This window comes from Dermacentor variabilis, chromosome 2 (genome assembly GCF_050947875.1).
Source record: "Dermacentor variabilis isolate Ectoservices chromosome 2, ASM5094787v1, whole genome shotgun sequence".
Taxonomy (NCBI): Eukaryota; Metazoa; Arthropoda; class Arachnida; order Ixodida; family Ixodidae; genus Dermacentor; species Dermacentor variabilis.
The window spans coordinates 177,567,470-177,589,726 of NC_134569.1; the positions used below are offsets into that span (position 1 = coordinate 177,567,470).

General features: G+C 45.3%; 1 protein-coding gene and 1 non-coding gene across 2 annotated transcripts in view; both read left to right on the forward strand.

Annotated features, from left to right (window-relative positions):
- The window catches only part of LOC142572961 (uncharacterized), a 105,374-nt gene that overhangs the window by 50,450 nt on the left and 32,667 nt on the right, over positions 1-22,257 (forward strand). The gene's annotated exons all lie outside the window — the stretch shown is intronic.
- Positions 17,839-17,911, forward strand: TRNAS-CGA (transfer RNA serine (anticodon CGA)). Its single transcript has one exon. It is a non-coding gene; the product is annotated as a tRNA-Ser (tRNA).

Here is a 22,257-nt window from a genome sequence, read left to right on the forward strand (position 1 = left end):
GCCACCAGGAAGGGTCGAATTGTTGTCGGCTACGGAGTTGAAAAACACACTGGAAGATATTTCTGGAAGAAGTTGTTTTCCGTTTGTAGGAAGGTGTAAACTTCTGAGTTTATTTCTGCTGAAAGGAGAGCTGGAAAAGAAACCTACACATTTCTTATGGCGCGGCAACCAAGCCGCTGAAGATTTTCCTATAAAAGAAACAAAGAAATCAAGAAATAAAACAGAGAAAATGTAGATTATCATTTTTTTCAGCCATTTTCTAACATAGTGGCTTATGCAAGTTTGCAGGTTACTTAATATAGACTGTGGATAACATAAATTGCATAACATAGTGAGACATAATGAAAGTAAACTAATGAAATGTAACATAATGAAAGCCACTGAGCCACAAGGAAGGGTCGATTTATTAATGTCTACGGACTTGAAAAACACTCTGGAATATTTTTCTGCAAGTTGCTTTTCCGTTTGTAGGTAGGTGCAACTTTCTGCGTTTATTTCTGTTGAAAAGAGAGCTAGGAAAGAAACCTGACAATCAGGAACCTGTAGCTTTCCTTATAAGAAATTAAGAAAATAAACGGAGAAAATGGTTATTATCGTTTTTTTTTGGCCATTTTCTAACGTAGTGCCTTGTGCAAGTTTGCAGGTTGCTTAACACAAACTGTGGATAACATAAATTGCGCAGGGGGGGTGATGCCAGCGCTCGATCAGATCGGCCGTGTCTTTCTGTAACTCCGCGTTTTTCTGTAGCTCCCCTGTTTGCTTTTGTTTTTTTTTCCGCTACTCGAACCGCATTGTTTCTGGGCCACTTTGGCTGTTCATAATCACTACTGGTGCCTATTCACGAGGTTCGTCGGCACTTATAGCCTCCTGCTGTGGCGTCCAGCCCGTATTCTTATGCGGCTTCGCAAGCGCTGGTGCCATCGGAGCACTCGCAGCGTCGGTGCAGAGCATCCAAGCTGCCGTCCGCTGTGTCGAAGGAGCGGAACATTACCCATGCAAGCGCCATCCATGCTAGGAGCATCTCCTTCTCGTGGACGAGCGCAACGTGCGAAGACGGTACCCTGAGGATGAATACCTCCAGCAATCAGAACTGTTTACTCATGCGTTCTTGAATATAAATATATCGCATAATCTGCGTGTTGTAGCACTTGTCGGCCCGGTATGTCCCACCAACTATGGAATGCAGTCAATAAGGTTTTACGTACCAAAACCACCTTATGATTATGAGGCACGCCGTAGTGGGCGACTCCGGAAATTTGGACCACCTGGGGTTGTTTAACGTGCACCTAAATCTGAGTACACGGGTGTTTTCGCATTTCGCCTCCATCGAAATGCGGCCGCCGTGGCGGGGATTCGATCCCGCGACCTCGTGCTCCGCAGCCCAACACCATAGCCACTGAGCAACCACGGCGGGTGCAGTCAATAAGAAAACAAATTATTCCGCTATGTAATGAACATCCTGAAATCATAAAGTATACAATACCAACCACTAATATACTGCAATTCCGGTGACAATTACCCGCAGGTTAAGAAATTAACTATCCGCATGTACATAGAACCGAAACAACTACGCATTGTCTCATTCCATGTAAGTCCCAATATAAGCACGAATCCATATTGCCACGCTTGTGAATATTTCGTTGTATCTCGCTAATTACTTCCTTTTATGTAAATTTGTCATGTGTTAGACACATATCGATGTATAACTAACACATGCATTGTGAATGACTGATAATTTATGCGCTTGATTATTTATTTTGTTGATGATGATGTACCTAATCTTCTCTGTACAAAGTGTATTGTTTGTCTTGTGTTCCGCTTTTCTGTACCTGTCTGAGGTGCAGCACGAAGAGTAGGTCCAATCAGGAGATAGACTTTCTCCTTTTGCCTCTCTTCGTGCGAATTTCTGGAAATGTCCAAATCAACGAAATCTAAATCTAAGAAAATCTAAATTCGGACACAGCAGCCATGTAGTCACGGCGAAGACTTCTCCAAGAAAACGACGGAAGCCACTGGCTTTCCATCAGATGAACCTGCATCTCCAGCAGCGCCAAAATACCTCGCTCATCACAAGGCCTTCCCGCACGACGGCCACATGCGTCTCCAGTGTCGGTAACGACATCGTTGCATAAATTAGTTATCAAGCCTCGTTCTAGATACGACATGTCCGATCTGACCAACCGTATCATTCGAGCTCTTCTGGACTCCTGCTTCTAGACTTCTAGATTTCAAGGTGGCACTCTTCGCAAACCTACCAATACAGTCTCAGTATAGGTGTCTGCTATGACACTAGTTTATAAGCTAGAAGAACTGCAACAGATACAAGTCTCAGAAGAATGTGTCCTTCTAGTGCAGGTGTACCTCGCCAGTGGTACTGATTTGAGACGCTATGTAAAATGGCATCGACTATGACGAAGAACATGAAAGGATCCTGCTGGAGCTATTGTATCCCACGCACACGGTCGTGGCTGATCGCTACCTGGACAGCGGTCCAACCTGCCTACTCACGCTTCAAGGTCCTAATTCCCCACCTGAGCGTACCCTGTATTGGGGCTGCATACTGCGCCTGCGTCCGTTGAAGCACTCCGTACTGTATTGCAACTCTTGCTTCAAACAGGGACAGACGAAGTCATCGTGCCCATACCAACCCAAAGACGACACCATGGAGCCTGAACCATCAGCATCTTTTCGATGCGGCCTATGCCAAAGAAACGATCATGGCATCCCTTCCACGACGTGTCCTACCAAGCTGAAATCCACTAAGAAAGCTTGACAACGCCGTTCTCGGCAACTGACAGGGCCCCGTCATGATCGATCAATTAAACACGTTCCTATTTAAAACCATTGCGCCGCTCTGGCATCGCTAAAAGAGGACACTGGCCAGGTGATAACAGCAAGTACAACGACAAGTGATCCTGCCAAACCTACATATAGCACGGTGGTTGGGTCATATACATCGCTACCACAGTGTTCATCATAATCGATAGAAGACACGACGCTTCCTTTGGCGATAGAATAGTTGGAGATCGACGATCGCCTGGTCACCCTTGAAAACGAAATCCAGCGTCTCAATGAATGCCATACTGTGCTTCAGCGTCATCGTCACGGAAAGTGGTCATCGCTTTCATTGTCGAGGTCTGTTCGCAGTCATATGGCTAGCCTGACATCTATGCCCCCAAATGTCTTTTAGGCCAAGAGCTCTCACGCTTCGTTGCGCAACAAATCATGCCTCTCATCTCAGTTCTACTGGTTCTGCTATGTCTTGAAGTGCGCCGGAAAGCATTCTACAGTGGTACTGTCGCGGCATCGCTGCGAAGGTCGAAGAGCTGCGCCAGCGTCCATGATATGGCAAGCTGCGTGCTTGGGCTGTACTGCTTCAAGAAGTCAACAGCTGGCCATCCATTTCAGGATTTGTGCCATACTCATCACCTTCCATGTTTGGCCGTAGGAGTGCTACGCCTGATGTACCTCCAGTACATGCTGCAGCTCAGACCAGTGTTGATCTTTCACAGTGATGCACTTTATGGCAAGAAGTCGTGACTGTATTAGTCGGATCTAACGCTCGGACATTATCATCGCTTTATAATACGCTTTTCCCAACAGCGGGGTTTGTGTCTCAACTGGTTGGCACATTTACACCGAAACATTCTGGCTGCTCCATTATTGCACCAGCAGATTTTAATGCGCGCCATACCACATGGGCTTACTCCATGTTCAGTGAATGTTCTACGTGTATGCTGGACATATTTGTGGATGCCCAGTTCACGCTGCTTAATAATGTGTCCCTGCCTACTGTTGGCGTTGGCGTCACCACCCTCGCGCGCCGCCACATTCACTGGACTTATCTCTGTGGCTAGGAAGGATGACGGTCTCGTAATCATGTGGTAATCATGTGGTACCGAACACCATTCGGTTCACATTGGCTTATGTTCGGGCGGAACAGGCTGCCTTCGTCTGTTCTGTTGAGTGGTGAATTGGGATATATAGAGGGCGGTGTCAGAAAGTGTTGTATTCAACTCCCTACGGGACCCGTCCCATTGTCTTAGAACAGCGCTACTTGAAGGGACACGTGTGCCGTCGGTTGATGATTGGCGAACCGCTCCAGAATGGCAACATCTTCGTATCTGGACTTCACGCCGCCAAGTAGAACTTGCGTCAGAACGTCAACCCTGCATCAAATACCATTCGGTTGGAGGCCCAACGCCTTAATGCAGTAGTTCGGCGCCATGAACACAGGTTAGAACGTGGCTGCTGGATGGTCTGATGCTGTTCAGTCAGCCCTTCGTCGCCCAACGCCTCTATTTTGCGCATCTTCTGCCCATTGGAGCATTGTCGTGCACTCCAGACCCCACAGCCTTCGCCATGTTAGCATCTGGCCAGGCACTAGCAGGAGCGCTATAACGTAAAGCTATTTCAAACTTTTCTATTCCATTCTGCAATCAATCCTGTACGATTAGTCAAAAAAATTTCGAGCCACTCCCCGTACAGCTGTCTGTCCGAGAGCGACATTCTGCTACATCAAGACGCGCGCGTAGCCTGAGTGCCTTGCTTTGACGCGTTGTTGTAAGTTCGCACTGCACATTATCCAAATTATATGTCCATGTTTGGACAGTTTCGAGGTCTGTAGCTATGGTAGAAATATGTTTCGTAAGTGATTTTTGCTGACTCTTAGGCTCTATCATATCACCTCACATCGTCATCTGTGCGGCTTCAATGCGAATGGAGCGCTCATGCATGTCCTTCAACAATTTGTGCATTTCAATAAACTGATCATCCGTCGGACGCGGATCCGCTCAACATCACCGAATATTAACAGCAGCGATTCACACAAGGGCACTAATAAGGCTTCTGGGCATGGAAGCACTACGATACAACGGTTGTCAGAACAAAGGGTCACATAGGGTAGTTTGTTGAAATATCTAACCTGCAAAACATAGGGAATGACGAATGAGTACATACTTCCGCCGATGCTTCCATTCCCACTGCCTGGGCGTGCGCGCAACATGGTTTTAACGGGCCCGTTGTTGTCGCTGTCGTCATGGTCGATGTCGATTTGTCTGCGATGCATTCAAATCCGTTTCTTTCGATAAGCCACCAGGGATGAAGTAAACCGCAGGACATTGGTGGCTGGGTAGTATCGAAGTAGGTGCGGTTCCCAATCGCAGGCACGGCGTCGCACGAATCCACGCTAAGCCTCAGCAAGGTATCGGTTCTGGCTCTACTCAAGAACTCAAGGAGAAGCTGCGAAACGTAGGGGAGCATGAATGAGTACATACTTTAGGCGATGTTTCATTGACCCTTCCCGCCGTAACGTATAAACATTGAGGGTGAAATAAATAAATAACTAAATAAATAATCAATGAAAAATGCTAAGCCTCAGCAAGGTACCGGTCCTGGCTGTACTCAAGGACTCGCTGAGAAATTACAAAACGTAAAACGTAGGTGAGCATGAATGAGCGCATGCTTCACCCGACATATCACTGACCCTCCCCGCCGTAATGTATAAACCCTGATGGTAAAATAAATAAATAAATACAAAAATAAATAAATAAATAAATAAATAAATACACAACGCTAAGCCTCAGCAAAGTACCGGTCCTGGCTGTACTCAAGTGCTCGGTGAGAAACTGCAAAATGTAGGGGAGCACGAATGAGTACATGCTTCGGACGATATTTCTTTCATCCTCCCCACCGTAATATATGAACCCTGAGAGTAAAGTAAATAAATAAAAAATAATAAGCATTATACCAGTCCTGGCTGTACTCAAGGACTCGGTGAGAAACTGCAAAACGCAAGGGAGCATGAATGAGTACATGCTTCAGCCGATGTTTCATTGACCCTCCCTACCATAATGCATAAACCCTGAGGGTAAAATAAATAAATAAATAAATAAATAAATAAATAAATAAATAAATAAATAAATAAATGCTAAACCTCAGGAAGGTAACGGCCCTGGCTGTACTCAAGGACTTGGTGAGAAACTGCAATACGTAGGGGAACATGAATGAGTACGTGCTTCAGCCTATGTTTCATTGACCCTCCCCACCGTAATGTATAAACTCTGAGGGTAAAATAAATAATTAAATAACGCTAAGCCTCAGCAAGGTACCTGCCCTGGCTGTGCTCAAGGACTCGGTGAGAAACTGCAAAACGTAGGGGGAGCATGAGTGAGTAGATACTTCAGCCGATGTTTTATTTACGCTCCCGGAGGGTAAAATAAATAAATAAATAAATAAATAAATAAATCTTTCCTCTCTGTGAAGGTGTTCAGCAGCTAAGCTGTTTAGCACACGACACGGAGGTGGCACATAATTTTGGACAAAGGTAGGAACTCATTTATTGCTTGATCGGTGGTCATTATTTTATTCGCAACTGCAATGAAACTCTTTGATAATATCAAATCGATGCATGTACGCCGCTGGGCGGTCGGCTGGGCCGAGTCTGTGTGGCATCGCAAAGGAAATGTCCTCAACACGGAACGCATAAGCCGCATCCTTTTCGGTACGGACACATCCACGACAACGACAACAGCCACAACATGGGTAGTGTCATCGGAGCTAATTCATGCAAAATGAGTAGCCATGAACCTTACGCGATTGAGTTATTGCATTCTTTGCTTGCTTACGCGGGTATTGGCCATTGATGATAATTGTTATTGACATGCTGTTCTCTATGTTGTATGCATGATTAGAAAGAATTTAAGCAAGGTTCGCTTCGCTTTGCTGAACGCTCGTAGCCTCTGAGTTACGGGACTATGGACCATAACACTGCTTGCTTGCTCACGGGAGCACGAATGCTAAGGGGGGTATGAGCCATTGATGATGATAGATTTTGTTCATGGAGAACAAAAATGCATGGAACCCTAGCTATATCCAGCTTCGCTGTAACAAATAAATAGAAAAAAGGCGCATGTCCTTCAAACGCACTGCCCAGACAAATAAAGGATTGTACAGCCCTTCAGGCAGGCAGAGGGCTTGCTCAAGTAATAGTTGTATTATTATGCACCGAGCATGGGAAAGGTAACAGAGTATAATAACACTCAAGCCCCCCCCCCCATTCGAGCGAAAGAGAATCCTGGCTACGTGCCTGGCTCCGTGGAACATAATACAAATAAGTGACACTGAGACGTCTTGGTGGCACCGGTGATAATCAAGACCATGCGACTCTTTTAGCGCACACTCCTGGCACCGTGATTCACACAGCTCTCGTGTGCCCATGCATACCAGAGGCAGGTCAAACGTGTTCGTACGTGGCCCATGCCGCACCGCCCTCCTATCTTGCCAAACTTGCTGCCTTACGTGACGGTTTGGCCGCGTTGCTCCTTTTGTTCAACAGCCCGATATCGTCTGCTCATCAGTCGCACGGACTTGTCCCAAGACATCCACGACATACGTAGATAGTCTCGGTCCACTCTGCTCTCATATAGCGTTCACCGCCTTGCTGTCACAACGAATACCACGACACGTCTTCAGTGGGTGTATCGAGCAGCATTGTGGGGTCTGCTTGAAGCAGATTTGGCAACGCACCACACATATTATAACGCACCCCCTTCCGCATTTTCCTTAAGATGTCTGCAGGCTGCTCACGCGCGAAAAAGAACTCCTCCGACTTACCACACGAGCTCTTATACCTCGGTGTGGGTCAGCCCTCCCTAGTGGGTTAACCCGCCGAGGGGAGGTAACGGTACAGATGCTGAGTGTCGGGGTCGCGCTCACCCAGTCTGTGGTCGCTCTCTGGCCGCAAAAGTACACTACGATGCACCGTGCCAATTTTGTGATACTACGACCCGGAATATGTGCCCATGGGCGTGCCCAGGACTTCATCTAAGCCGTCTCCGCTACCTCCGGCCAGCAGGCTTTCGGCCTGACCGCCCACACAACACTGAACGTTGAATTCAAGGGCCATTTCATTGTTCACTTCTGGATTTTTTTACATGAAACAAGTCTTGCCATGTGCTTTTAACATGCTTTGTATTGTGCCTAAGGACAAGTTTTCAAAAGAAAGAAAAAGAATTGCGCAACTGCCCAAGGGATTACAAGGTAGAAGTGCAATCAGCGATATGATGTCTTTATTTTATTTTTCTTTGAACGTCTGCGAAATTTCGCGTGAGGATAGCACCCGAAAGTGCATTGGGAGGGTAGGGGGGCGAGGAGCAGTGGAAGAGTGCGCTGCAAAACAGTTTGACCCCCCTAAAAAGAATCCCAGCACACGCGCATGTGGGCTGAGGCTCAGCTCTAGTCCACATGTGTCAAGCGTCCAAAGGTGACGGATAGCGTGCCAACAATTTGTTCACGAAATGGTGTACCTTTGGTTTCTTTTAGTGGTGTACAAAAATCTTTCGAAAGAAGAAAACTGTTCAGCTAGGAGCAAAAGCTACTCATGTAGCGTACAGAGCGTGTCGCGGATCTACTTTTATTTCTGAGGGAGGTTTTCTAGTCACCCTTGCATAAAAATATACGCTCCTTGCAACACGATTCGAAAAGCAAATCAGAACTTATATATATATACAAGCCCAACCACACCTAATATATAAAAAAAAACAAGACACCAGACCGTTGCGCGCTGGTATTTGAGAGAATGGAGAACCGAGCCAAATTGAAAATGTTGAAACCGCAACAGAAAACTGATGCGCACTCTGAAACCGCTTTTAATAGATAACCGACGCCCAGAACGCTCACGAAATCACTTTGGTGATCTTTTTCATTGAATAATGAGAAGGCGCCTTCCATCGCCTGGGAGCAGAGGACGGATTTTATTCAGCGCAGGATAGTCATTCTTCGGCACACCTACTCTTAGCCACCCACCACACTGGCGGTTAATAGGAAACACGACGGAAACACGATAGAAATGCGAGGCCCACCATTTGCGACGCATTTCTTTTTTGTTCGAAGAACTCATTTGATTGAATCTTCCAGCAGATTTCCTGTCACGCAGGCTTTATTATGAGCGGCACAATGCTGAATGAACGGCTACAAACAGGACCAGGTGACAAGTTTCGCAACTAGTTCGCTGCCTATAGTATTTTCATTGGCGCAGGTGTTTTTGGTCGTGGAAAGGACTTTCACAATCTCCTGCACACGCGATTCAGACGACACGACATACATAATACAGTTTAGACAATTTAAACCTCCAGGAAGTGTTGCAACTTTTAAACCTGCAATACTACGCATGACGAATTGATAAATAAAAACGTAAACATTTAGCTGTCCTTCGTTATAGTAGACATACAATTAAAAGGTATTACCAATGCTAATCTTGACCTGTGCTGTGTGTTACTATGGTTGCTGCTGCACCTGGCGGGGCTCAGGACGACGACAGGAAGACATGCTTTTATCCAGCCTCGCGGGCAATACTTCTGTGTCACCTAATAAATATCATTTTTGTTTCATTTACTCCTATTTAGAACAAAGTGGTCTTTGTATTTTTAACACATAAGAGTTTTGGCAGCTCTCTTTTACTCCTGGTTTTCCACGATTATACGAGAAAATTTCTCTGGCCCTCACCTAAAATATATATCGCAAGTTGACTTTTTCGTTTTTGCATGGGTCCATTAAGGCTACACGATATGAAGAGGAAAGCAGAAATGAATGGTCGAGAGCCATGGCTGGACCTGCGAGCGCGTAATGACCATTATTAAGGACGTCCCGTGGTTCACGCCTTATCAGAATGTGCGCGAGTCATCTAAGTAATGGCGCCTTTAGAGGACTACAGTGGAAAGGCGTGCTTTAGTCAAAACCTTCATCACCGTAGAACCAACGACGAACGTTACCTAAAAGTGTGCACCAAGGCACTGACAGCCACGTTACGCGATTACTGCACTAGTCTAGTCGCAGTCATATGCCAAATTTCGGGAATCGCTCGCCTGGTTCGCCTTTTTCTGTTCTCCTTTCATTTGCTGTGTTCTGCACCTACTATAACCTTACTCCTAAAGTTGCTCAGCTTTAACTCGTGATCTGCGTATCTTTAACACATAATCGTTTATTTTGCTGTCATAATCTCCTGCTCATCAAAGAGAGTGAACACGGGCTCACGTTCGATAGAACATGGTGCCTTCGAGTGATCAACTGTAGAATGAATATGAGGTGCCCTTAACACTTTAATGAAGAGCGCACTTATTGTCTTTTTAAACTTCCTAACACTCTTTTAAAAAGTTTTCTTCCGCGCTTCTTCATTATTTCTACAACTGTCCTTGGTGTTGATAGCACTTCACAAAGGGGTCTTACATTAATGTTCGCCCGTTGCTTAGGAACAAAAAAAATGTACGCAGGTTTCCCCCCTCCCCCCTTACTTTTTGCCCACTCGATAAAATTCGACTGGTGGCCTAAGAGAGTCACGCGCCACTGTATCTCATCCACACTTTCTTTAATCCCGGTGCCAAACATTCAACGCCGACACTTTAATCCGAAATCCGCAAAGTTTGGCCATGCGCCAGCGTCTTTAATCCGTGTGCCAACACACTTAATACCGGCAGCGCCAGCCATATACCCTTACTGCCAGCCCATGTAATCTATTTGGGAGAGAAAGGAATTATAACTGCTGTGGCAATACACACACGCAAACATAAAAATCACAGAAGGAAAAGGGGGTCGACAACTGCCGTTACGCGAAGCGTGTTGGCTGCCCGCATCGCATAAGACAGGAAGAAGAAAATCGAACACGAAAAATGACAATAGAGAAAGAAACTGGAGAGCATAAAATGAAACAAAATCCACTACACGAATTTTCCCTTCCACGCGGTGTTCAGTATTCTCATCCCTTAGCGTACTTTCACCTGTATATTATCCTGCAGAATTCGTATATTGTTTCCGTAGTTATTTTATACTGTAATTCACCGCAGTAACGTCAACCTTTTCAAAGCGTGTATAGAGATAAGGGACCGCACTTTCTTCGGGTTGCTTCTGAATCGTTGGGAGAGGGCTTTTTTGGAGTGGCTGACGGTGATGGCGTTTCAGTTTGATTAGTTGATTTCTACGTCTGTGGGTAGAAAAGAAAGGTTCACAGAGTTATGCTAGCGACCTTTTTCTTTTCTCACGTTGAGATTGGGGTTTCTTCCGTGCTCGTCGTGCTCATTTGAAAATGGAGTTCTGTACCAATACTGGATCTATAAGACCCTCTCCTTTCTCCCGACAAAGAAAAAAAACAAGCTTTAGTCTCTGTCAGCGCTGATTAGCGCGGAAGAAACCGCCAGCGCTGCTGTGACAGCTCTGATAACTGCGCGACACAGGAAACCCTTATGCCTGGAGGGAGAACGTTCCGCATTGATAAGTGCGTGGTGGTGTTCATTTACTTCTCTCTCAGAAGCGGTTTCATTTCAAACTTAAGGTGTCATCAGCAACTTGCCATCTCCACTAACATCAGCAGCTCTCCATCTGCGCGTTAGTGGAGATGGAAAGCTGTCTAGGAACTTGCGGTATTAATTCAGGAGTATTAATACGGTAAACACAGGATATTGTTTGAGTGCGAAATGAAGACCTGATAGGGCTAAGGCATTTTCACAGACCGGTACGCTGCTTCAAGCATTCCAAAAAGCAACTGCGTGGTCTAGCGCATCGTAGCGCAGTGGCAGCCCAAGACAAGGACCACTATAGAACAGCTGAATATTTGGAATTCAACGTTCGAGATCAGCATAAGCGGTTTGGTAACAAGATTCGTTTTCAGTTTTTCAGTAAAAACCGAGATAACATTGACAGTAACTTTATCATAAAGAGGATGAAGGCCTACACTCTCAAGAGACATCTATTGTATTACTTGACATTGTCATTCGAATGCGTTGCTACTTTTGTTTTCTCGCACCGAAGGTTGTGAGTTCGAGTGCCTTAATTACCTTCAGCCTACTTTACCCTGAAGATGATAGGTTCGACTCCCACCAAAGATCAAGGGTATGCCTACCACCAAAGGTTGTGCGCTTGAGTGCCTTAATTACCTATATCTTAATTAGCGGTGCCTTAATTCGTCCTAATTAACATTAAATATAGTGGGTTCCACTCTCAGCCTTCACGATGTTAATTGGAATCCAACTTGGAGATATGGCCTGTTCGTCCATAATCGAAGTTGGTTCGACTCCCATCAAAGGTCGTAGGTTGGAGTGCCAAATAACTCTATCGTATTTAATTGTGCCTTCATTAATTTTTCCGTAATAACACCACAGGCTGTGCTGAAGTTTCTTCTTCGCCTCGGTTTCACGCTTTCTATTTAAAGAAATTGATATCCTAATTCACCGTAATTAGCAACATCGGTCGTGGGTTAGGTTCTCACTAAACATCGAGGCTTCGACTCCCATCAAAGTTCGTGGGTCTTAACTTCGCTTTGATTAACACCATAGGTCGTGTGTTCGACTCTTGGTGAATTTTGGTGCCATAACGCTGGACATCGAATTCTTCGACCCATGGGCCATCTGAGGCTTCTGCCTCAATAATTATGTCATTACAAGGATGTGAAAAAGAATCTGTTACGTGGTGTCTACATGGACGGTTGCTGTAGGGGCGGAATATCATACAGTGAAGCATAAGGCACGCCTTGTAACTGGTTATGAAATCTTTAGTTGTAGCGGGAGTATTCAAAATCACTAAGCGTTGCTCTAACACTAGTGGAAACACAGGAATGACTTGGCGACAGTTGCCGCATGCGTAAAGTCGATCGCGCAACATTCATTACATATTCTAAACGCACCTGTGCCCTGAGTCAACAAGGCAGTCCGCATTCGGGAAAAGTAGGCTAGGAGTATCCGGCGCTGGTAACAAGAGTTCCAGCACACTTAGAAGGTGTCGGTAGATGAGCTCGTGAATATTGTTGACACCACTTCCGAGCTCGTTGAGAAGCGACAGCAACAAAGAAAGCTTAACCGATGCCACATACCGACAGTCGCGGCGTTCCATTCCTATTTCTATGGAGTTTATGCCACGACTACGAACTTGGACAATCTTCCACCATGGAAGGATACATCACTAACCAATACAAATCGACAAAGGTCCGCCGGCGGCTTCAACCGCTTGCGACAACTGAAACAGCTGTACGAACGTAACGCTGCGTAATATGCACGGAGGCGGCGGTTATTTGACAAAGAGTTAAATAGCCCACGCGAGTCCTACACGCCCTGAGATCCAAGCCTTTCGCGGCTATGCAACGATCTTTTCAGACCTCTTATTATTTGAGCTGCAGGCTATACACGAAGTGATAGACACACTTTTCCACTTGCCTAACAGCAATGAAGCCCGCATCTGTTGCCCAGTTGAGGGCAGATGCACAAAATTCACAATTCTGCACGTGTGAACACTCCTGTGCACCGGGTGCAGTCACACAATCATGGCGACAACAATAAGCTAGCGAACAGCATTGCTCACTCTTTCTCGACACCCGTAACTCCTCTTTCCCTTCCCTATGACCTCCCGCTCTGTTTTCATTGGCTGAAAATCCATCCTCCGGCGTGACACGCATGTCCTCATTCCCCCGTCTATCTGCTACCATCCCCACAAGCTTTCTCGGATAGAAGTCTCTCTCCGGAGACGTCGTGCCAAGGTGGTCCTCACACCAGCCATCACTTGTACTTAGGGGCCACCCATGCCAAGAGGTGGTCCAGTGTGCGAAGTGCCGAGCTCCTGCGTATGCAGCGGGTGTTCGCTGTCTACATTGGACATGCCCTGGGACAATGACAATTCGCGAAAGTGTACTGAAAGGTGTAAATTGAATAGTCAAAAAGCTGAATACCATGAACGATAGGTTATGGAGCACACATTTTATAAGTCACCATTGCAGTATCTGTATGAAACGGGTATGCAGCTTCTATTTAGTTCCAGACTGACGTTATGCAGCGCGGCAACACAACCGCAGAAAAAACAAAAAAAAAAGTTCTAGGGCTCTTCGTACAGAGCTTGCTTTGATCCCATGGACGAGTTTTAATAAATCGGCGTGTTCACATGGCTTTTTCGCCGCCTCAAATGTTCTTCGTTGCTTTATCTTGCGCTGCAATTATCTATAGCTGATCAGCGCAACCGTTTCATTGAATTGCCCTGGGGTGCTAAATATATTTGTTTGTCAGTAAGCATATCTGTATATATATATATATATATATATATATATATATATATCTCTTTCAATAATCTAAATGCGAAGTTATAGGTCTGGTAAACGATACGCGAGGATACAAATCTGCAATGAATATCAACAATGTAGTTAATGTATCATATCCAATGAAAGCCCATGAGCTATCTACATGCACGATTGCCACGTGCATGTACCTGCCCCTCACTGTTACTAACCCTTTCCACCTTCTACTATAGATAACGACGCAGAATAAAGGAGTGAGGGATTTGTTTCTTGATAACCCAGCCAAAATTGAATCCCAGGCCAAAAATTGAATCTTTTCTATAAAGGTAGTGGTAATAAATGAGGCACAATATTTTCCTGCATTCTGCTAAAATAATTGAGCTTACTGTAGGCAAAAGCAGCAATTATTTATTAAACACAGCGATGCATGCAGCACGTCATGGATGCTCTCTGTAAAAATTTGCAAGCGGAATACGTCACACAAGTCGAATAACATGCACACAGTCTCCGCATTCCACCTGGTAGTCCCTTGCCTGTTATCAAATATTACACGTATATTTTTTTTTCTGCAAGTAGCATAATAATGGCGGGACCTCTATACATGGGAAGGGCTCCAGTAACTGCTGACATCGATGTTCGAAACTCTCGGAATATAGCTGGGCTTTTTTCTGGCATAGCTTCTGGTATGTTGACTTTTTCACGTGCTGGGTGTTCCTTTTTTTTGTGATACGTACTGAATGGGTCAGCAAGTTTTTCAACTTGGTGAATTTCGCAGCAGGGTCGAGCATTGGTTATTTTCCTAGTGAAAGCTTGAACTGCTTGGCGCTCTGACTGAATGTCTCTCGGTAAGATTAACAGCTTTGGGACCGGGACTTGTAGACTGTGTCCCTCAGATCACGTAGACGCCAGGTACATATTTCAGCTATTGCTCATATTAAATGGTGCGGGAAGAAGTCTCGGCGTACCGGCTCTTGTCCGAAATAAGAAACTCTCTTTTAATCTTTCGATGACGATAAAAAAAAAAGAAAGCCAAAAGCACTCAAAAGCGCACGTGCCTAATACTTTCTTTTTCGCGTATTCTACTACGGAAAATCCTCGAACTAAACGAGAATGATTATCTTTTCTTGTGTATATATGATCTCACTTGCTCGCTGTGCTTTACTTCAGTTTTCACGAATCGCGACCGCTGGAGGCTTTCGCGAGATCATTCTGTCATCTGTTTGCGCTTTTTTGGCGCTGCTGCGACTGAACGGCTCATTCGTCCAGGTGCCAAAAGCGAGATAGCAGGATTCTTCCCTACTAAGCAAAGCGCTTTGAACAGCACCGTAATGTATAAGGGCTGGCGCTTTGACTTTTTCGCATACAGCGACCTAGCTGATTCGAGACGAAATCAATAGTCGCTTTTTTTCTGCGCCGTTACTGATATTCGACGCCGTTTCTATGAAAGTTAGCGCGTCATACGAAAAAGATTATAGTTCATGCTGCCTCTCAAACTGTCGTATCTCTTTGGCTTAGCTTTCACGTGGCAGACGTTTGGAAAAATCCAAACGCTTTCACCTTCCCTTTCAACCGTATCAACTGAATAGTGCTGTTATAATTGTTTTTTGATTATGCGGAGTAGAACCGTGGATGTTACAGCTTGCTTGGAAAGCGGAAGAACGAATTTCTGCAACTACCGCGCCAAAATGAACAGACCTTGTGGCACTTCGACGGCAATAATTGTAGGAATCTGGCGTGCATAGTAGTAGACTGAGGGCAGTATATGTTGTGCTTTTATCTCTAACAAAGAAAAACAAGAAGAAAACAGAGCAGACTCCGTTTGCGCGCGCTAGGAAGCACCACTGCATGGTATTTGTCCACTCACAAGGGGAACATTCACTTCGTATTTCGACATGGACTAGTGGTAAACTATGGCGAGGAGTTCGCGATAATATTCGTTTAACGCGTAGATGATTTGCCGACGTGCCCTGCCTATTTCTTCAAACAAATCTGGTGGATTGAAGCAATTATGTGTAACTACTTTAGAGTGATCTCTCTAAAGGTGGATCACATTGTACCTGCTGTGAGCAAATTATGCCAGTGCAATCGTGTAAAATTGAAATCATAAACGCTTATAACCGTTTTAACTTATTTCACTTTTTGATGCGCTGAATACCAACTTTTATTTACAGCAGACACGAACACATTTAGTAATCTGTTTATTTTGTCCTACTGCTTCTGTTGCAAAGCCCTTATGAAACACGGTTCTACGGCGCACCTAAGGTTGCATCCAAGGACGTGTATTTACTAGTCACGTTGTTTTAATAACATCCACTAAACAAGGAGGAGTAAGCAATCCATAATTTTGATATTGATATTTTGTTTGACTAACGCAAACTTTCTAAAAAACTGCGTTCTTGTCGCCACTTCGCGCATATAGTTGATACCTATCGCACTGTTCAGTAAAGCACGGTAATATGTCTGTAGTACAACTTATATCATCAGAAGCCAACAAACACTGACACCAAGGACAACATAGCGGAAATTAGTTGTGCTTAATAAATGAAATGATGAAATGATAAATTAATGGAAATTAAAGTGGATGAAGAAACAACTTGCCGCAGGTGGGAACCAAACCCACAACCTTCGCATTTCGCGTGCGATGCTCTACCAATTGAGCTACCGCGGCGCTGTTTCCCCATCCACTTTCTTGGGTATTTATGTGTCCTAGTAGAACCCTGGAAGTGTTAGCCAGCGCCACCACTCACAGACCTTGGTGGCGGACGTGGAACGTCCTTCTTGCCCCAGGCGTCACGAGAACGTGATCTTTTAGGGTGAAGGCAACTGGTTAATAAACCCACATATGCTACCTGAAGGCATCAATGTTGCCGGATTCGAGACCCTCGTTATGTAATAAACGAGAAGAAAGGGGGTTAACCAAGGGGCCCGATTTTTATTAGTCATATCATAAGAAGCCAACAAACACTTACACCAAGGACAACATAGGGGAAATTACTTGTGCTTAATAAATGAAATGATGAAACGATAAATTAATGGAAATTAAAGTGGATGAAGAAACAACTTGCCGCAGGTGGCAACCGAACCCACAACCTTCGCATTTCGCGTGCGATGCTCTACCAATTGAGCTACCGCGGCGCTGTTTCCCCATCCACTTTCTTGGGCATTTATGTGTCCTAGTAGAACCCTGGGAGTGTTAGCCAGCGCCACCACTCACAGACCTTGGTGGCGAACGTGGAAAGTCCTTCTTGCCCCAGGCGTCACGAGAACGTGATCTTTTAGGGATTAATGGAAATTAAAGTGGATGAAAAAACAACTTGCCGCAGGTGGGAACCGAACCCACAACCTTCGCATTTCGCGTGCTCGCATTTCGCATTTCGCGGTTCGGTTCCCACCAGCGGCAAGTTGTTTTTTCATCCACCTTAATTTCCATTAATTCATCGTTTCATCATTTCATTTATTAAGCACAAGTAATTTCCCCTATGTTGTCCTTGGTGTCAGTGTTTGTTGGCTTCTTATGATATGACTAATAAAAATCGGGCCCCTCGGTTAACCCCCTTTCTTCTCGTTTATTACATAACGAGGGTCTCGAATCCGGCAACATTGATGCCTTCAGGTAGCATATGTGGGTTTATTGACCAGTTGCCTTCACCCTAAAAGATCACGTTCTCGTGACGCCTGGGGCAAGAAGGACGTTCCACGTCCGCCGCCAAGGTCTGTGAGTGGTGGCGCTGGCTAACACTCCCAGGGTTCTATTAGGACACATAAATACCCAAGAAAGTGGATGGGGAAACAGTGCCGCGGTAGCTCAATTGGTAGAGCATCGCACGCGAAATGCGAAGGTTGTGGGTTCGGTTCCCACCTGCGGCAAGTTGTTTTTTCATCCACTTTAATTTCCATTAATTTATCGTTTCATCATTTCATTTATTAAGCACAAGTAATTTCCCCTATGTTGTCCTTGGTGTCAGTGTTTGTTGGCTTCTTATGATATGACTAATAAAAATCGGGCCCCTCGGTTAACCCCCTTTCTTCTCGTGTAGTACAACTTGTGGCACGTATTGCAAAAGACAAAATCATCTCTTGGATGATGAATGAGGTACATTACTGTCCATCCGCTGTAATTTGTGGTTTTAATTGCGCGGCTGCTAACTTTCTGAAGCACTCGCTGAACCCCAGAAAAGATGTGTTGAGCTTCACTTCAAGATAAATTTATCGTTACATATAGCGTCCCTATCTGTGACCAATATTTGAAGCACATGATATCTAGTGATCATGTTAGAACACTTCTCCATTTGCTTACTATGTTAGGCGCCAGTCATTGTCGCTAGACGGATGCTTCTAGAATATCCTTGTACAACATGATTTTGTTGAACTTAGCGTGTTTTTTAGTGTGAACCCCTTCCGTGCCTTGGGTGAGGTCAGTTCCTCAACGCGCTTCTGGTAGAAGTGGCCAACGACTAGCGCCGCTCTCAACGACGCCTTTGATTTTTCAGCATTGCCATGCACCAGCCTTGTTTAGCCTCAGGGTTCAGTCATACTTTTGGTAGATGACAGCACACAATTCAAGCGACACGGCGAGCAGAAGCAAATGTTTTATATCTGTGAAGGCAAATGTTTTTGGCAACTGTGGCCTTGAGAGGTAACTTAGCTATTTCTGGTGGCAGTTCGGAATAATAGCTTCTCACGAAAGAGGTTAAGAAATCCATTCCAAACAACGTTTGCATTTATCATTATTTAGGTGAGTTGTCTTTATTATTTCAGACCTACAATAACGACAGAATGTACCAACAAGACCAACGCAACAGGTGAATTTAGTTAGCATGAACTCAACGCCACTGTACAATTAGGAAAAATACAGATACGTAAGTATAACATATGTGCCATTCAAGCTTTCCAGAGCAGCGCAGTAGCAGGGCATCAAAACTTTCGTTTGTCCCCTGGGTGCTTTTAAAATGCTTTCGCATTCTTTGCATACTTTATGCACTTTTCGAGCGCTATGTATGTATGTATGTATGTATGTATGTATGTATGTATGTATGTATGTATGTATGTATGTATGTATGTATGTATGTATGTATGTATGTATGTATGTATGTATGTTCGATGCGTTCTCCCGCCTACCTGCGCTCACTGAGTAGTCCTAGGTCAAATGGTTAGCACATCGGACTCGTGTGCTGAGGTAACAGGGTTCAAAAACAGCCTTCAGTCACTGAGTACATGCCAATGTGTGCAGACCTGCCGCCCTTCAACGAACCTCGTTAGCCTCGACATGGATCACCGTAGACGCGTGACCGGGTCGGTACCGTTGTTCGACTAAACTCTTTGACGGCGATTCGGAACACCGGGTATATACCACTTGGTCCGTGCTGGTTTTCAATGAACGTCTTTGCTGCGAACTTGGGTCCCTCAGCACGTTCCAGCCCGTCTGTGCCGCTCGTCAACGAACTTATTTGACGCCGGTTTGGGTAAGTGGGTACCTGCAACTGGGAATGTGCCACACTAGTATGGCGAAAAGCATACCTTGCATTTATGCGATGCTGAGCCCGATTCACCCACTAACCCACTTCACAACTGGCCTAGACAGCAACCCAACCATTACAAGGCTGTGCCACAAACACTTTTCAATGAACGTCTTTCACGCCAATACTTTCGCGGGCTGCGCCATGAATGCACTAGGCATACCGTTCCTCAACGAACGTCTCGCTAACTTGGGTCACTGAGTAAATGCCGCTGGGTACGGCGCTATAGAGGGAACAAGTCTCGGCATTCGCACGTAGCGGCGCGCCACACTTCTCGTCGCCGAGACCACGAGTGGACTTCTCGGCACACTAGATGGCACAGAGTGTGCAGAAATAAACGCGACAGAGAAGCATGGTTGCCGTATGACGCGTTTCTCGGCGTTCGCGCGCACCGGCGCGCCATGAATTTCGGAACCAACGCGCATGGCTTCGAGACGGCGGCGCTAGATGTCGCGGAGATATCTCGGGAAAATATCGTTGAAATCACAATATAGCCATTCAAAAACCTCGGTCCAAAGAGCAAGCCACTGCTCACTAATGCCACCAGAACAAATGATTCGAACGAAGAAAATTCCGTTTCAATGGGGCGAAAGCAATACAAAGGCAAAGGCTGCACGGGGTCGTACCAGTCAGTTACAGTAACGCCGGTAACACATAGAATGGTAATACAAGCCATGAAATCAGCATTATCGAAGGGGGTGGATAAAAATGATGGGTTGGGGGAGCTACAATATGCGTGCAGACCAGGCAGGCGCTAAGCAGAGAGACTTCAGTAGCTTAAAATAGACCGTCACGGATAGCATTTCTAGATATTTCAGGAGCCTACGACACCGTACGCGGGAAATTGTTATGGGTTATTCTCCAGCACGAAGGCATGCACCATGGCTTCGTGGAGCTGCTGAGGGAGATAAACAGAGACAACCGAGCCCAAATTTTAAGGGAAGGCTGAAAATATAATTAGGTGGTAAAACTCACCAAGGATTAAGGCAAGGATGTCCTCTGTCTTTATTGCTCTTTACTCTTTAAGTTAAGTTCGCAGAAATACGACTGCAGAACAGTTAATTAGGCTTTGATTTGTTCTACATGAGTAACGGACAAATGGTGGCACAGAAGGTCCCCGGACTGATGTATGCGGACGACATATTGCTGTTAGTGCACAATGCAAGATTTACAGGCACTTGCGAATACCTGTGGCAACGCAGCGACATATGTCGGCACTAAAAGTAGCATAGAGTTCTCGGGAATTATAACCTTTATTGAAGAAACGAGTAATTATGAGAGTTCAACACAAGTCATACCCATAGCCAAGCAATATGAATACATCGGCTTATACATGAGCGTAGGATAGACCTACTCAAGCACCCACGAAAATCATATTGACACGTGTACTTATCTTTATCGGGCGATTACGTTTCGCCGCCTAACAAATGTTATCGTACAGCGCGGGACGCCCCTGCATGTATCGAAATTTATGGAATGTTGTCGATGCTTCTATCCGCTGTCTGTTGTCGCCGAACCTTAGGTTATCTGATTTGATCGCCTGACGCGAATGGTGTAGAACTTTGTAGAAGGCACGAGGGTCCCAACGGTTAGTCTGGAACATTCGACGACTGCTGTATAAAAGCCGTCGCGCTTGACCCGCTGATCAGATTTTCGACGATCGCCGACTGTGTTCGCCGCTTTCGTTGTGCTTTAAGTGTAGCCTGTTTTGTGGGCACAGGTTCGCCCAATAAAAGCTAGTTTTGCCTTTCACAGTATTGCTACTGTGTTCTTTGACGTCACAACCACGTGACAATATGAAAACAAAGGGGAAGCGCAATGCAGCAATAAGGAAACGTAGACAACTTTGGGGCCTCAATAAATATACAATGGTGCGTGTAATCTGGAAAGGAGTAATGGCACCAGTGCTACGGTTCGCAAAAGCCATTCTATCTTTAAAATTGGGTGTCCTGTGGGGATCGAAAGTGAACCAAAGAACGGTAGGCAGGATAGCAATGGGAGACCAAAATGAGGTAGTGCAGGCTGACACGGGTTGGGCCTCGTTTGATGTGAGAGGAGCAGGGAAAAATTATTTCGGAAGAAAGCTTCAGGAAGATGGATCAAATTAATAGTCGGCTAAAATGCGCAAATATCTCCATCTGAAAACAGCGGACGCAGAAAGGCGAAATGGATCAAGAAAGTTGCCAGCCAAGTGTAGGGTAATTAAAAGTATAAATCGACAATGGGGAGTAGCCATCAGAGAGAAAGAGAGGGAAAGGCAGACAGCTAATTGGATGTAAAGAATGAAAACAAGAAACACCATGGAGATTTACAAGAACGAAAAGAAATAAATTAGAAGGGATAAACTGCGCGATAACAGAAATGATTTTGCCTCGGCACATCAGGGTCGAGCTCGTTGCCTAAAGTGAAAAACACGCTGCAGCAAATATTCGTAACCAGATATGGCATGTGCATGCTGCAACGAAAATCCCCAGAGCACTCAGCAGATTCTAATGGAATGCCGAGAAATTGCCACATCCCATCCCCCCTTCCCCGTGAGGGCCGTAGGTAACATAGTCCTTCTAGGAACGTTCTAATTTGACGTCGGCGGAAGCACGAATCTGTCAGCGTCGAGATAAGCAATATATATTTAGAGTATTGGTGGAAAAAAGCCGGCACAAGTTTGATACGACCGGATCCGTTACAGGCAGAGGTAGC